The 14,830-nt window shown below is 45.5% G+C and overlaps 1 pseudogene; it reads right to left on the minus strand.

Annotated features, from left to right (window-relative positions):
• Positions 1–393: 393 nt before the first annotated feature.
• LOC139235487 (probable G-protein coupled receptor 139) lies at positions 394–7,272 on the minus strand (annotated as a pseudogene).
• Positions 7,273–14,830: the final 7,558 nt, after the last annotated feature.

Here is a 14,830-nt window from a genome sequence, read left to right on the forward strand (position 1 = left end):
TTGCCCAGAGAAAGAGCAACATTGTGTGCAGACAAAGCCGCCTCCCTGTTAAGAGCATGCCCGACCTTAAAGAAAGAAACAATTTCCAGCGGGAATGTTGGGTCATTTGATTAAAATGTTAAACTTGATCTCCTATCACAGGTCCGTGGTCGCACTCTCGGTCTCCGACTTTAATGTAGAAATAAACCACGGCCTTAGTCCACGCCGAAAAAATAAATGGAAACTTACTGAGAACGGGTAACAGCACTGAATTGTGCGCTAATGCGCTGTTGCTCATATATCCTTAAATTCACATTGGGTATGGACCTTACAGCGAGTGACTGTGTACCTGGGAGCGGAGGCCCCGTCTGACACGGGAAAGGAGATCACAATTCATTATATACTTTACTCTGTTTAGAATTGAAATAATTTAACAATGAGACTCAGTGGATATTTCATCCCATTCTTTACCTCCTCTCTGAATTTACTCTGGGTCCCTGCATAAATAAACGGGTTGATGCAGGAACTAAAAAGATGAAGCATATATCCACATTCCTCCAGGATAATATTTGATTCATTGACAGTGGAACCTGAGAAATAACTAACGCTCCCAATCTGGACAGAGATGAAAGTTCTAAGTAATAAAACATTTAACATGATGAAACTGCCCGAGATACAGAAGAGTAAAACGATGGAATTTCTTCGCTTCTGCATCTCTGGATCGTGTGGATTCTCTCCATTGCTGTTGGCACGGAGTCTCCTACGGGCTCTACTGGCCGCTAGAATGTACTTGATGGCCAATGCATTGAGCAGTAAAATCAGAATGAATGGGAGACATGGGGTTAAAATGTGGAACATCCAGTCATATGCTACCCAAGCTGTTGATGTATAAAATTTTTCTTATGCTGCAGAACCAGGGTATGTTGTTAACTGTGTACAAAGGTTCATATATAAAATACAAGAAGGTATTCTTTAAGCAGCTCATTGAACAGACCGTGCTAATAACCACTGCCACGGTTTTCTCGGTGCAATATTGTGCTTTCTCCTTATGGCAACAAATGGCCACAAATCGATCAAAGGTGAACAGTCTATGGTTGCATAGATTAGGGCAACATGGAAACGACAGATCGGAGTGATGGACAAGTAACTAAATGGGAAATAAATACCTACAATCCGGTTTAATATCACAGCGGTGAAAATGACCAGCAGATCCGTTACGGCCATGGCCACCAGGTACCGAGTGATACATCTGGAGAGACCACACCTTCCTCGAGGCAGGATCACAATGACTGCCACGTTAGCTGTAACAGAGAGAGAATGTGTGAGACAGAGAGGAAGCGAGTGAATATGTGTGAGAAAGGGACAGAGCCAGTGAATATGTGTGATTGAGCGAGAACAGTAATATTACTGGTCCGACTCCAGGCAAAATCATCCATTTGGCAGGATTCTGTGTGAAATTTAAAACTTTGACTACGTAATTTATTAATCTTCCGGATAAAACATTTGACAAGCCAATGACTTCGGAATGTAAAATAATGTAAAGAATGATAACGGAGAAAAGTAACATATCGGGAAACCTGGAAACCAAAATGGGGTCATCAGATTGACAACAAAAATAACATCTCAGTAGCGCTTACAGAAGATATTTGAGAGGTTATTCAGAAGAGGTAACAAGAAAATAGGAAGAATGCATTAAAATGGATTGTGTACTGCTGCTGACCGTAAACACTCTAATCTAATTAATTACTGTAAAATTATTCACTATTGGAAAATTCAGCAGTCAACTTGCACAAATATATTCCCAAACAGCGAGGTGCAAACACCGAACTCTGCTGCTGATGATCACCTTGGATCGGCGGTGTCGATCTGACCCATTGGAACTGGCAGGTGATGAGGACTCATTAAGTTAAAGGCCCCTCCAACAATGCAATACTTGTTCTGTACTACGCTGTCAGGATAAATGATTGGCTTAGTCCCAGAGTGGATATTGAACGATAAGTTCTGTAACTCAGATACCAGAGATGTAACCAGTTATGCGGCGTCAGTCCATGTCTAGAAAAGTTTGAAGACGAGGACAATCCGGGACATTGCCAGGTGTCATGACCAGAAGGCACTCCCAGTCACAGCAGCGGTCGCTGTAGAACTCGCAGCAGCAGCGAATGTGGAAGAGAAGTGCCAGGCTGAACCAGTGAGAGTTAGAGTTGGAGAGCAGTAACGCTTGCTGTGTGAGTTTTTGGCAAATATAGATTCATGCATAAAACGGCCATATATTGCACTGCTTATATTTATGTCAACAATTCACCACCTAATAATGTATTTTCAATAAATGAATTCATTAAATTTCATTGGCGAATAATCGGAATTAATGAACAATTTGTAGAACTGAGCCAGACACTGCCAATATCAACAACACAATGGAACGACATCCTCATCATCATCATAGGCAGTCCCTCGTATTCGAGGATAACTTGTTTCCACTCTAAAAGTGAGTTTGCGGGTGACTGCAGAACATACAGTCTCTGTTAGAGGTGGGGCAGACAGTGCTTGAAGAGAAGGATGAGTGGGAACCAGTTATGCGGCGTCAGTCCATGTCTAGAAAAGTTTGAAGACGAGGACAATCCGGGACATTGCCAGGTGTCATGACCAGAAGGCACTCCCAGTCACAGCAGCGGTCGCTGTAGAACTCGCAGCAGCAGCGAATGTGGAAGAGAAGTGCCAGGCTGAAACAGTGAGAGTTAGAGTTGGAGAGCAGTAACGCTTGCTGTGTGAGTTTTTGGCAAATATAGATTTGCTCCTTCCCATGCTCCTTCCGGTAAATACATTTGGTTTCTACTTGTTCTCGGCGATGGGACTCGAGGTGCTCAGCGCTCTGCTGGATGCTCTTTCTCCACATAGGGCGGTCGTGATCCAGGAGTTCCCAGCAATCTGTGGGGATGTTGCATTCTATCAAGGAGACTTTGAGGGTATCCTTGAAGCGGTTCCTCTGCCCACCTGGGTCTCGCTTGCCTTGTCGAAGCTCCGCATAGAGTGCATGCTTTGGGAATCTCGTGTCGGGCATGCGGACCAGGTGGCCTGTCCATTGGAGTTGATCGAGAGTGGTCAGTGCTTCGATGCTTGTTATGTTGGCCTGAGCGAGAATACTGACGTTGGTGCGTGTGTCCTGCCAATGGATTTGCAGGATCTTGGGGAGGAAGAGCTGGTGGTACTTCGCCCACCTGTTAAGGTGCCTGCTGTATATGTACACAGTGTGATAATTCAACCACAGAGACAGTGTCATTAACCCAATAGAACTACGTGTACACAATGATAACAGCGTGAAAATTCAACCACAGTGACAGTGACGTTAACCCAATAGAATTAAATGTACACAATGATAACAGTGCGTTAATTCACTCACAGTGATAGTGTCAGTAACACAATACAATTCCAAGTCCACCGTCACAACAGTGTAAGAATTTACCCTCAGTAAAATACCAATTATACAAATGGAAATTACACAATGACAACAGTGTGTTAATTCACCCACATTGACAGTGCCAATAGCAAACTAGAACTAAAATAGAAGAGGCGCGGGCCCACTCGGTCCGTGCAGCAGAGTTTGATCTCCAGTCCTCTTGGTTAACCCTTGCCCCTGGACCCACACTTAACTCTGACAAGCCTATGTGGTGGATGGCGTGCAACGGCCACCACATATTAACAAAATCCACGAACACGCATCTTCCACCCTTCAATATGCTGTTCAGCACCTGCAATATTAGGGCCTTCATTGAAACACCTGTGAACTCATCATTTTTTTGCGTGGAAGCAAATCATTCTAGATTCGAGAGACTGCCTGAGAGGAGAAGAGAACTTCATGTACACAGTGATAACAGTGTGATAATTCACCGACAGTGAGAGTGTCAGTAATCCATCAGAACTACATGTACACAATAATAAGTGTGATAATTCACCCCCATTGACAATATCAGTAACTCAATAGAACTCCATGTACACAATGATAACAGCGTACGAATCTACCCACTGTGACAGTGTCAGTAACACAATATAACTCCATGTACACTTCATAACAGTGTAATCATTTACCCACAGCAAAATACCAATAATAAAATGGGAAAAATGCGCACACCGTTATGATAGCGCTGAAACAGCTCTTATAAGAATCGCCAGTTACATCCCATGTATCTGTAACCATGGAAAACTCTCCTTCCTCATCCTTCTCTAAATGTATGCAGCCTTTGTCATGGCTGACCACACAAGCCACCAACAACGCCTCTTCTCCGTCGCCCAGCTGGGTGGAACTGCCCTTGCAGCAAGAGAATCAGCTACAATTGCTTCTCTTCCAGCTCGCAATCCATTCTCTCTGGATTCCCTGATGGATCCATAATTTGCCCCCTCTAATTTCTCATCTACACGATGACCCTCCACGATATCTTAAGAAAGCACAGCATCAGGTTCCATATCTATTCTGATGACAGTCAGGTCTACCTCGACTCTCTCTTGTTTGTCAGCCTGATTGTCCGACATCTAGTATTAGATGAGCATATATTTTCTCCAACTAAATATTGGGAAGACCAACACCATTGTCTTCCTTCCTTCCACTAACCCCGTTCCTAAGCCACCGACTCCATCCCAATGCCTGACAACCTTCTGAGGCTGGCCATATTGAAGGCAAATTTTGTATCCTATTTGATCCTGTATTGAGTTTCTAACCACATATTCGCTCTATCACCAAGACCATCTATTTCCACATCCGCAACATCACACGTCTCTGCCCCTGTCTCAGCTCATCAGCTGTTGAAACGCTCATCCACGAGCTTGTTTCCTCTAGGCTGACTATTAGAATACGTTCCTGTCTGTCTTCCCACCTGCCATCCTCCAAAAACTAGACCTGATCTAAAAATCTGCTGCCCTGATCCTAAAACGAACAGAGTCCCGTTCACCCATCACATCAGTGCTCGCTGAACTACATTAAGTCCTGGTCCAGGATCACTCGAATTAAACATTCTCAACCTTGTTTGAAAATCTCTTCATAGCTTTACCCCTTCCTATCTATGTTATTTCCTCCAACCTTGCATCACTCCGAGAGCATTGCCACTACCTCTTCCTTCAAGAAGTTTCTTAATACTTCTGCTGAGCTAGTATCTCTGTAAGCAGCTAGGTGTTAAAATGTGTTTCACAACGCTCCCGTGAACAATTTAACTATTTTAAGGAGCTATATAAATGCAGGTTGTTACTGTTGACAATATGACTCCCAGTACAGCAACATTAACACAATACGAAAGATATGTACAAAAGCAAAACACTGCAGTTGCTGGAAATCTGAAATTTAAAAAATGCTGGAAATACTCAGCAGGTCAGTCAGCATCTGTGGAGAGAGAAATAGAGTTAACATTCCAGTTCGATAACCTTTCAGCGCAATTGGATACATATAAGAAATACAAGTGCAGAGGCAGCGAAAGGGGCCGAGGGGAGGAAAGAACAAAAGGGAAAGTCAGTGAATAGGTAGACGGCAGCAGTGGTTAAATGAGAAAAAGGTTAATGGTGTAAGACAAAAAGGGATACTAATGCGATAAGTAAAGAAACAAACGGTCTCTAGCAGCCGCCTGAGGAAAACCAAGCTCATGGTCTACAGGGCTGTAGCAATACCCGCCCTCCTGTATGTATCACAGGCATGGACGATGTACAGAAGACACCTCAAGTCGCTGGAGATATGTCAACAAGATGTCTCGGCTAGATCCTGCAAATCCCCTGGGAGGACAGGCTCACCAACATCGGTGTCCTCGCCAGGCTAACGTCCCCAGCATTGAAGCACTGACCACACTCGATCAGCTTCGCCTGGCAGGCCACATAGTTCGCATGCTAGACAGCGGAAACTTTACAAGGACACCCTCAAATCCTCCCTGGTAAAGTGCGGCACCACCACTGGCACCTAGGACTCCCTGACCGAAGACCGCCCTACGTGGAGAAAGTGCATCCAGGAGGGCGTTGAGCTCTTCGAATCACAATGCCACAAGCGTGAAGAGGTTAGGCGCAGGCAGCGGAAGGAGCGTGCGGCAAATCAGTCCCACTATCCCCTGCTTCCCTCAACAAATGTCTCTCCCACCTGTGACAGGGTCTGTGGCTCTCGTATTGGACGGTTCGGTAATCAAATAACTCACTTTAGGAGTGGAAGCAAGTCTTCCTCGATTGTGAGGGACTGCCTATGATGATGAAATGGAAAGAGCAGAATCATTACCAACAGGTGGTGTCCGAAAAAATGGTTGTTATGTTCTGAAGTTATTGAACTCAATTTTGAGTCTGGAAAGTTGGAAATCACTGAATCGAAAGACGATGTGCTGTTCCTCGACTTTCCTTTGGACTTCATTACAACAGTGCAGGAGGCCGAGGACAGAGAGCTCAGAGTAGGAGTGGGGTGGGGAATTAAAATAACAGACGACCAGGAACTCAGGTTCACATTTGCGACTGAATGAAGTTCAAAGCAATCACCTAACCAGCGACTGGTCTCCCTAATATAAACAAAGTCACATCGTGAACATCGAATGCAGTATACTGAATTACAAGAAGTACCAGCAAATAAATGGGCATAGTTATAAATGCGCGATATAACCACTCACAGTGAAATAACAATAACACCATAGAACATATAAATACACAGTTATAATAGTATGATAATACCAGTCATAGTGAAATACTAATAACACAATAAGAAATATATGTTCATTTATACTAGTGTGATCGTAACACTCACAATGAAATAACAATTAAGTCATCCTCGACTCGAGGGACTGCCTAGGAAGAAGAATAAAAACCAATAACACAATAGCAAATATATGCACACGGTTATATTGGTGTGATACCACGCACAAGAGAAATATCTATGACACAATAGGAAATATATGTGCACGGGTATAAGAATGTGATACCACTCACAGTGCAGTGACATATACTGTTCAATTTCAATAAAATATCACTCTGAGCAAATAAACTGATACCGCTGAAGATGCGACTATCTGGAAAACACATTAAAACAAAAATTGGAGAATCAGACGCTCAAATTAGGCAGTGATTCCGTTGAGAAGGAAACATAATTCTGTAAAATGGGATAAATAGTTTGAATCGTCAGAAATGAGCCAGTTAAAGAAGAGAAGCATTGCCTGTATGTAGGAGCGGTGATACCGTTAACTAATGTTTCCTGTAACTAATAATTATCTGAATTACTTTACCTGGAACCCCGATAGTTGCAATGGCAGGATAGTAAAGGGCAAACACCAGGCCTTTTGGTGACCCATGCATTTCTTTCAGAAGCTCTGCGCGTGCTCTGCACTACAATCACAGATTGTCATATTTATACCCGATGTTAGGCTTCAGGGACATCTTCACATGGCCTGCCTTTTATATTAATGACAGTAATTGAAACAAACAGATTAGTGCAGCCGCTGCCAAGAGCGTGTTTATGGTTTGATGGTATGGGACGTCTTTAAACAGATCTGATACGGGAAAAAGTGAAATACCCACATATTACAGTATGATATTTCTTCGACAATACAACAAAAAGCTAAATACGTGATTGCCATACTGAGAGTGAACCTGGAACAAGATGAATTCGTGGGTTTAAACCCAGTAATGCTGAGTTAATAGGTTTTAGCGAAACGTGTAATTGGCCAGAGAAACTCTGTTCCTGCAGACGAAAAACGCAGCCAGGTTCCCGCTACTGTCATTATCCAGCCCGTATCAAGATAAGCACGTGTCCATATCCCTCCGCGTCTGTACATCCACTTTCAGCAAGAGTCTATAAATTCAATGTGGACAGGTCCAGTTCAGCACGGTTACACTCAGTGTGATAGGTTCAGTTCAGCATGGTTACACTCAGTGTGATAGATCCAGTTCAGCACGGTTACACTTAGAGTTGACAGGTCCAGTCAGCACGGTTACACTCAGTGTGGGCAGGTTCCATTCATCTAGGTTATAGTAAGCTTGGGCAGGTCCGGTCTACACAGTTGCATTCAGTGTGGACAGGTCCAGTGCAGGAAGGTAATACAAAGTATGGACAGGTTCAGTTGAGCATGGTGATCTTCAGTCTGGTGAGGTCCAGTTGAGCACGGATATATTTAGTGTCGGGAGGTCTAGTTCTACACAATTACTTTCCATGTGGAGAAGTCCAGTTCAGCGCAGTTAGATACAATTTCGCATGGTGAGACTCAGTGAGGAACTTGCCCACTTCAGCCTTAACCCCTCTGATTTATCTACACCTGCACTGCCTGTGTGATCAGTATTTGAAGAGCCGCAACTTAATCTAGTGAAACGTTGGGAAGAATTAAACTATCGTTGTCATTCCCTGCCATAATCGCTGTATCATCACCACCACCTCCATTCCCCTCTCCGGCTCTTGTGTCATTCTGCTTAGATCTTTGTACATGGTGAACATAGTTCAGATTTGGGCATCTCACTTTAGGAAGGATATATTGGCCATCAGAGGGGCTGCACCAACGATTCACTAGATTCTTATCGGGCCATCGTGGGTTTAATTATGAGGACAGGTTCCATAGGTTATCCCTAAAATTGCGTTCTATTTCAATGAGTATGGGAATTTTAGGGGTGATTTGAACGAGGTGCTTGAAATGTTAAAAGGCAGATAGAGATAAACCACTTCCTCTAATAAGAACATAAGGAAAAAGAGCAGTCGTGGCCATTCGGTCCATCGAGCCTGCTCCGATAGTCAATTAGATCAGGGCTGATCTTTACCATTTGGACCGTCGAGCCGACTCTGATAATCAGGGTTGACCTTCTATACCAGCTCCAGTGTGCCGTTCTAACCAATATCGTTTCATTGCCTGAGTGCCCAAAATGCTATTGCACTCTGTCTTAAATGTACTAATCGACTGACCATCCAAATCCTCTAATGTACAGAATTGCATAGTTTCGCAATCATCTGAGTGAAGACATTTCTTATCGTAGCGCTAAATGGCCACCTCCTTGTCCTGCGATTGTGATCCTTAGTTCTAGACAGTCCAGCCAAGGGAAACAAACTCTGAACATCTAGCCTGGCCAGCCCTATAAGAATTGTATGCGTTTAAATGCAATCACGTCTGATTCTTCTAAGCTCCAGAGAATTTAGGCCCATTCTACCCAATCACTCACCAAAAGACAACTCTCTCATGCCAGGAATCAATGTCGTGAAACTTCATTGCATCTGCACTATAGTCTTCTTTAGATAAGGAGACCAAAATGGTATACAGTATGCCAGGCGTTATCTCACAAAAACATTTTATAATTGCATCTAGACCTCCTTACTCAACCCCCATGCAATCAAAGCCAACATGGCATTTGCCTTCATAATTCTTTGCTGGACCTGCATGTTAACTTTCCGTGATTCGTGTACACGGACAACCAAAACCCTCTGAATATCATCATTTACTAATGTCTTACCGTTTGCAAAATATTGTACTTTTCCATTTCTCCAAAACAAAGTGGAACTATATATACATTATACTTCATGAACCGCCTTCTTGTCCATTCACTTATCGTGCCTATATCAATTAACTGCCCCTTTGCATCGTCCTTACAGCTTACTCCCCCACTTTACTTTGTATCATCAGCAAATTTGGAAATATTACACTCGGTACCCTCATTAATGTAACTGATATTGGTTTTAAATTGCTGACGCAAATGCGCTGATCCAAAAACCCATCATAATCATAGGCAGTCCCTCGAAACGAGGATAACTTGTTTCCACGCTAAAAAGAGATGCATTCACAGGTGTTTCAATGAACGACCAATATTCCAGGTCATGAACTACATATTGAAGAGTGGAAGACGCCTGTGCATGGATTTTTTTAACGTGTGGTTGTCGTTGCACACACACGGGCTTGACAGAGCGAGGTCGTAGTCCAGTGGCAAGGATTAATCAAGATGACTGGATACCAGCTCTGCTGCATGGACCGAGTGTGCACACATATGGAATTGTGGGCTGGCCCGTGCTGCCACTGGGCCCTCGCCTCTACTGGGACCTAAACTCTCGCCTCTCCTGGGTCAAGATCACAACCCTCTATGAACTCTTGCCGCTGCTTCGACCCGAACTCGCTGCTCCTGCTGTACCTGCCCGCATTACAATCAGCGACCTGGATTAAGGTGACATCAAATCCAGTCTCCCTCTTCAAAGCCGTCGCCCTCCTGCAGCAGCACGTGCTACTCCCTGCAATGGTACGCCACCACAAGTTGCTCCCAACATGGGCCCCGGCTCGCTGATGTCCAGCAAGCCGGGACCTCCCCGACCCCAGGGCCAGGCTGCTGCACGTTTCTCCCTCCAGTGGCCCCGAAATATAAGCACGCCAGTAGTAGCACCCTGACAATCGAAGAATATTCGCTTTTTGTTACTTTGTTATTGTCTGTCCATGAACCAATCCTCATCCTATAGTAATATATTACACCCAATCGCATGAACCATAACACTTTATCACAACCTCTAAAGAACACATGAATTGGGAGCAGGAGTCGGCCTTAAGGCATCATGAGACTACTCCACCATATCAATAATATCATAGCTGATCTTCCACCTCAACATTTGCACATTCGGTCAGAAAATCTTTTGATTCTCCTCGAGTCCAAACATCTATAGAACTGGTCCAGTACTTGTTCAATTCAACTAAGTGTTTATGTACCGGTATGTTAATTATTCAAGGGCTGAGCGTTTGTGATTGGGTTTAAGCGCTATGGTTTGCGGGATATTTTATTATCCTTGCTCCAACTGCTTTTTACCTGCTTATAATTGGTTTCTTGTCAGATCACATATTAAGATCGTCAATAGCGGTTGAAGCTGCTGCAATGCAGTGTGATATAGGACGTGCCCTGTCTGATGCAGGAGACCAGCGCACAGTGGCAAGAGAGGCCTGTAGCAGTCAAAGGAACTGAATATCAACCGTTGCATATACTGGGCTGTCAATCCGATACCACCCGATTTGTGCCACCGCCCGATATGAATTTCTGGGCCATGGATGGAAAAGTCGATATCGCCCATTTTGAGGCGGAACATTGCCTGTTCATTAAATTGAGCATTTGGCGTTAATAAGTGTCGGCGACAGCGATATTCACTTTTATTGCCCCGTGGCAAGTGGGGCGTTAATAAAGCAGTGCACACTTCTCTTAGGGTGCTAACGCCGCAGTGTTAATGAGGTCAGGTAATCCTCATCAGACATATTTGCGCCAAGCGCTTCTTGATGGCACTGCCCCATTCCCAGGAATGCAGCCTCTGGAGTGAGTGACAGAACAACGTGGCAGTCGCAAAATGAAGGCAGCATGTTAATCATTTTTCCGAGCCTGCCCTAGAGCCACTGCTGGAGGCGGAGGAGAGGTGAGAGACATCAGCCACTGCAACACTGGTCGGAGGCCATCACCCAATCTTTTCAGGCGAAAGTGGAGGGATGTTGCCGCCCACGTGTCCATAAGGTGCATGGTGCCCCGAACTGCGATACAATGATGCAAAAAATTCAATGACCTCACTCAGGTCGTGAGGATGATCACCTTCTTCATTAACTTTACCATGACACCATTTAAACTTCACTGTCTCACACACTTTATTTTCTGTACTGCCTCTTTCAATATGTCTATGAGAGCATCCCTCTTCCTTGGTGAAGACCTATGGAAAGTAATCGTTTACTACGTCAGCCACACCCTCTGCCTGAATGCAAATCAGCCCCACCTCTCCTGTTAGTAGGATTTTTCTGTTGAGATGCATACACACAAAGTTGCAGTACATGTACTGTAAGTTCTTGGCTCCCAATCCCAGCACTAACACAGCAACTCTTCGCAGCTATTCGCAGTCTCATGCACATCTGCCACCCTTCCACAGCGTACAAGATATTGAACTTTGTGAGGCATATCTCACAAATGGATTGCTCAACACTCGCCCGTTCTGATTCTTCTTGCAGCCGAAGCTGGCACATAATCGCGGGGATCAGCTGTGCACTTGTGGAAGGGAGACAAAGCTGCAGTCACGAACCGACCTGGAAGAGCGAGTGTCCACCACCATGGGCGCTCAATTGCGAGGGGTTGCCGTGGGTGAGCCGAGCGCCCTGGGGAGAGTGACAGTATGTTCATTACCTTTTCAGCTTCCATCACACTACTTACCCCTGACAGCACAATGCTTTCCCAATTTAGGTGTAACTTTCGTCCCTCAACTCCTGTCCCCTCCCCTGTACTGGACCACACTTTTCTGGCTTTGTGCTTTCAGACGAAGAGCGTGGAAGGCCCGGTGCCTGTCCTTGAGCTCTCCAGTTAAGCCAAGGGGTTGGACGTGGACGAGATGGATACTTCAGTGCCTGTCTCAGATGAGCCTGCTGCTTCTGGCAGTCGGGAAAGTACGTCGGTGGAAGAGGCCATGTTTGAGGGGTCTGATTTGAGTGATGCTCAGGCCACATCTTGATGCAGAAACACAACGTCCAAAGGGAATCTCCGGCAGTGAGTTCGTGCCTGAGTGCTGCACAGCATGACACGGATGAGAACCCAGATGTGGAGGTTGTGGCCAGACAATCATTGCAGATACACAGCCATCGTCTGCGTGCATTTGTAAGGGTGCCCAAGATCTTGGATGCACTTGCTCTGCGGTTGGGGGGAAACCACATCAAGCATTGGCCGTGGCTCTCACAGCCCATTGACCCCATGCTTGCCACTTTCCAACGGATGTTGGACTCGACGAGCAGCAGCCACTGCAGCACAGACCAAAACAACGCAAAGCCTACGTGCTGTCATGGAGTCAGTGCGTGGTGTCATCAATACTCAGTGTGCTCTCATGCAGGCTCTGTTTGATACCACGCAAGAGCTGACTGCTGCCAGTTCTCTGGGTCCACAGCATTACAACGCTGAAGCAGGCCAGCAATCTGTGCGTGAGCGGATTGCTCCAGGTGTTGAGCCACTGCCCCGGTGAGTGGCAGACGACAACACTCGGGCTCACACATATGCCGCTCGCCAATGCTCCTGCCACTGTCCACAACTCAGCCATGCAAAACGTCTGCCGCCCATGCTGAGGTGGTGCCGTCTGCAGCCAAGCCTTACAGGGCCAGTGTTGGTCGAGGGCGTCTTTCTAGGACATCTGAAGTCTCTGTTTCACAGTTGGTGTAATCCATTCTCTTGCGGTGTAGAGCAGGTGAGACGTCCCGGATGCAGCAGCAAACATCAAATTGGAAGATGTTTGAGACATCCTCTGCTGGTGCCTGGAAGGATCTGGTGTCATCTAGGCTGAGCACTACTGATCTGAGCTTGTCCGAAATCCTGGTCCTGAAGTGCGGCTGGTGGTCTGCCAGCAGAAGGTGGCACAGCTCTGTGACCTGCTCCTTACTGAACATAACTCTTATTCGGCACTGCTCCTCCGAAATAATAATGCAGGAGCATTGCTTCAGATAAACCTTGGTGGAGTGGACAGGGGATAAGGCCTCCTGTTACGACCTCGACACCTACTCCTCAGGCCTCGGCCCACGTTGGCCATATTCTGCATCTGCAGATGGTGCACGAGCTTACGGAGTCGTTTCCATAGTCAAAGGTGAAAGGTCAGCATTGCCCCATCTACGTACCAAAGGATGAGATGAATGTGTAGGCAATTGCTAAGCTAAAGAAATAAAGAGCAACAGGTAGGCGCGAGCAACACATTGTGCTGCCATCACACATGGCACTCACTCTGACCTCTCAGTGACCCAGTTGTTCATCCCTTTAAATAGCGGCAAGCACAGGATTGAGCAGCCTGCTTTCTCTGGTGACTTTAGTGCCAGGTGGTATCGAGGCAAAAAAAAATGAAGGTCGATGTCTGGGGCGCTAGCTTGGCATTGAACTCGTACTGATGTCGCGATCTTCCTTACGCTGAAGGGCACATCTCTAACTGCCACAGCTAAAATTCAACTGAAGTTTGCAAGTGATGCAAAAATTGCGTGCATTGCCGAAACCCATTAGCACCCCACCAACGCTCTAACAGGTGGTGCTAACAAACTGAATTGCTAACCATCATGGTCTGAGAATTTAATGGCGCAATTTCTCCATTAAACATGCATTTATGGAGTTGTGTTGTAGTTTGTAATGTATATCTTCCTGAATAATGTGTGACAAGCTTAGATAGTTTACGGCCATAAGTATCTCCGTGGCTTTCATACGATCAACTGCATTAACGTCGCGAGTGGGCGTGTGAGTAAGTGTGTATGAGAGCGTGAGTGTGTGCATGTATGAAAGCCAGTGTGGATGTGAGAGAGAGAGTGTGAGAGAGAGTGAGTCAGTGCATGTGAATGTGTGAGTGTTTGTGAGAGAGAGAGTGTGAGAGGGAGTGGGTGTGTGTGAGAGGGCCACTGTGTGTTTTTCTGTGTGAGAGAGAGAGAGCGATAGAGTGAATGTGCGTGAGTCAGCCTGAGTAAGAATCCCTGTGCGTGTGTGTAAGAGTGAGAGCGAGAGAGGGTGAGTCTGTCAGTTCATCTGTGTGTGTGTGTAAATCTATCTTACATGTGCTGCATGCAATTTATGACGTTCATATGGCCAATGAACAGTTCGCAAGAAACAGCTTCGTGATTCATACTAACTGATATTAGGTAATGACAGAAACTCTGGTTGTGTTTCCAACTCGAGTTTTCTGCGTGCCCTTGAAGCATGCCCCGACCACCACCCGACCTGCTTTGTTCTCCAACAGTAAGTGACGCGATCTGAGAGCGGTGCAGTTAATGCCGTCACAGCCATCATCACAATGTGGGTATTGGCGGCATGGATTTAATTCTGTAAGATAGAATAATGAGACAAATAGACGCAACATATATACAGAAAACAGACAGGTGCGAGGCACAAGTCTGGATCGCCTTCTGCCGCACAGCCTGTGAATTAATCTTGA

The sequence above is a fragment of the Pristiophorus japonicus genome, chromosome 23 (genome assembly GCF_044704955.1).
Source record: "Pristiophorus japonicus isolate sPriJap1 chromosome 23, sPriJap1.hap1, whole genome shotgun sequence".
NCBI lineage: Eukaryota > Metazoa > Chordata > Chondrichthyes > Pristiophoridae > Pristiophorus > Pristiophorus japonicus.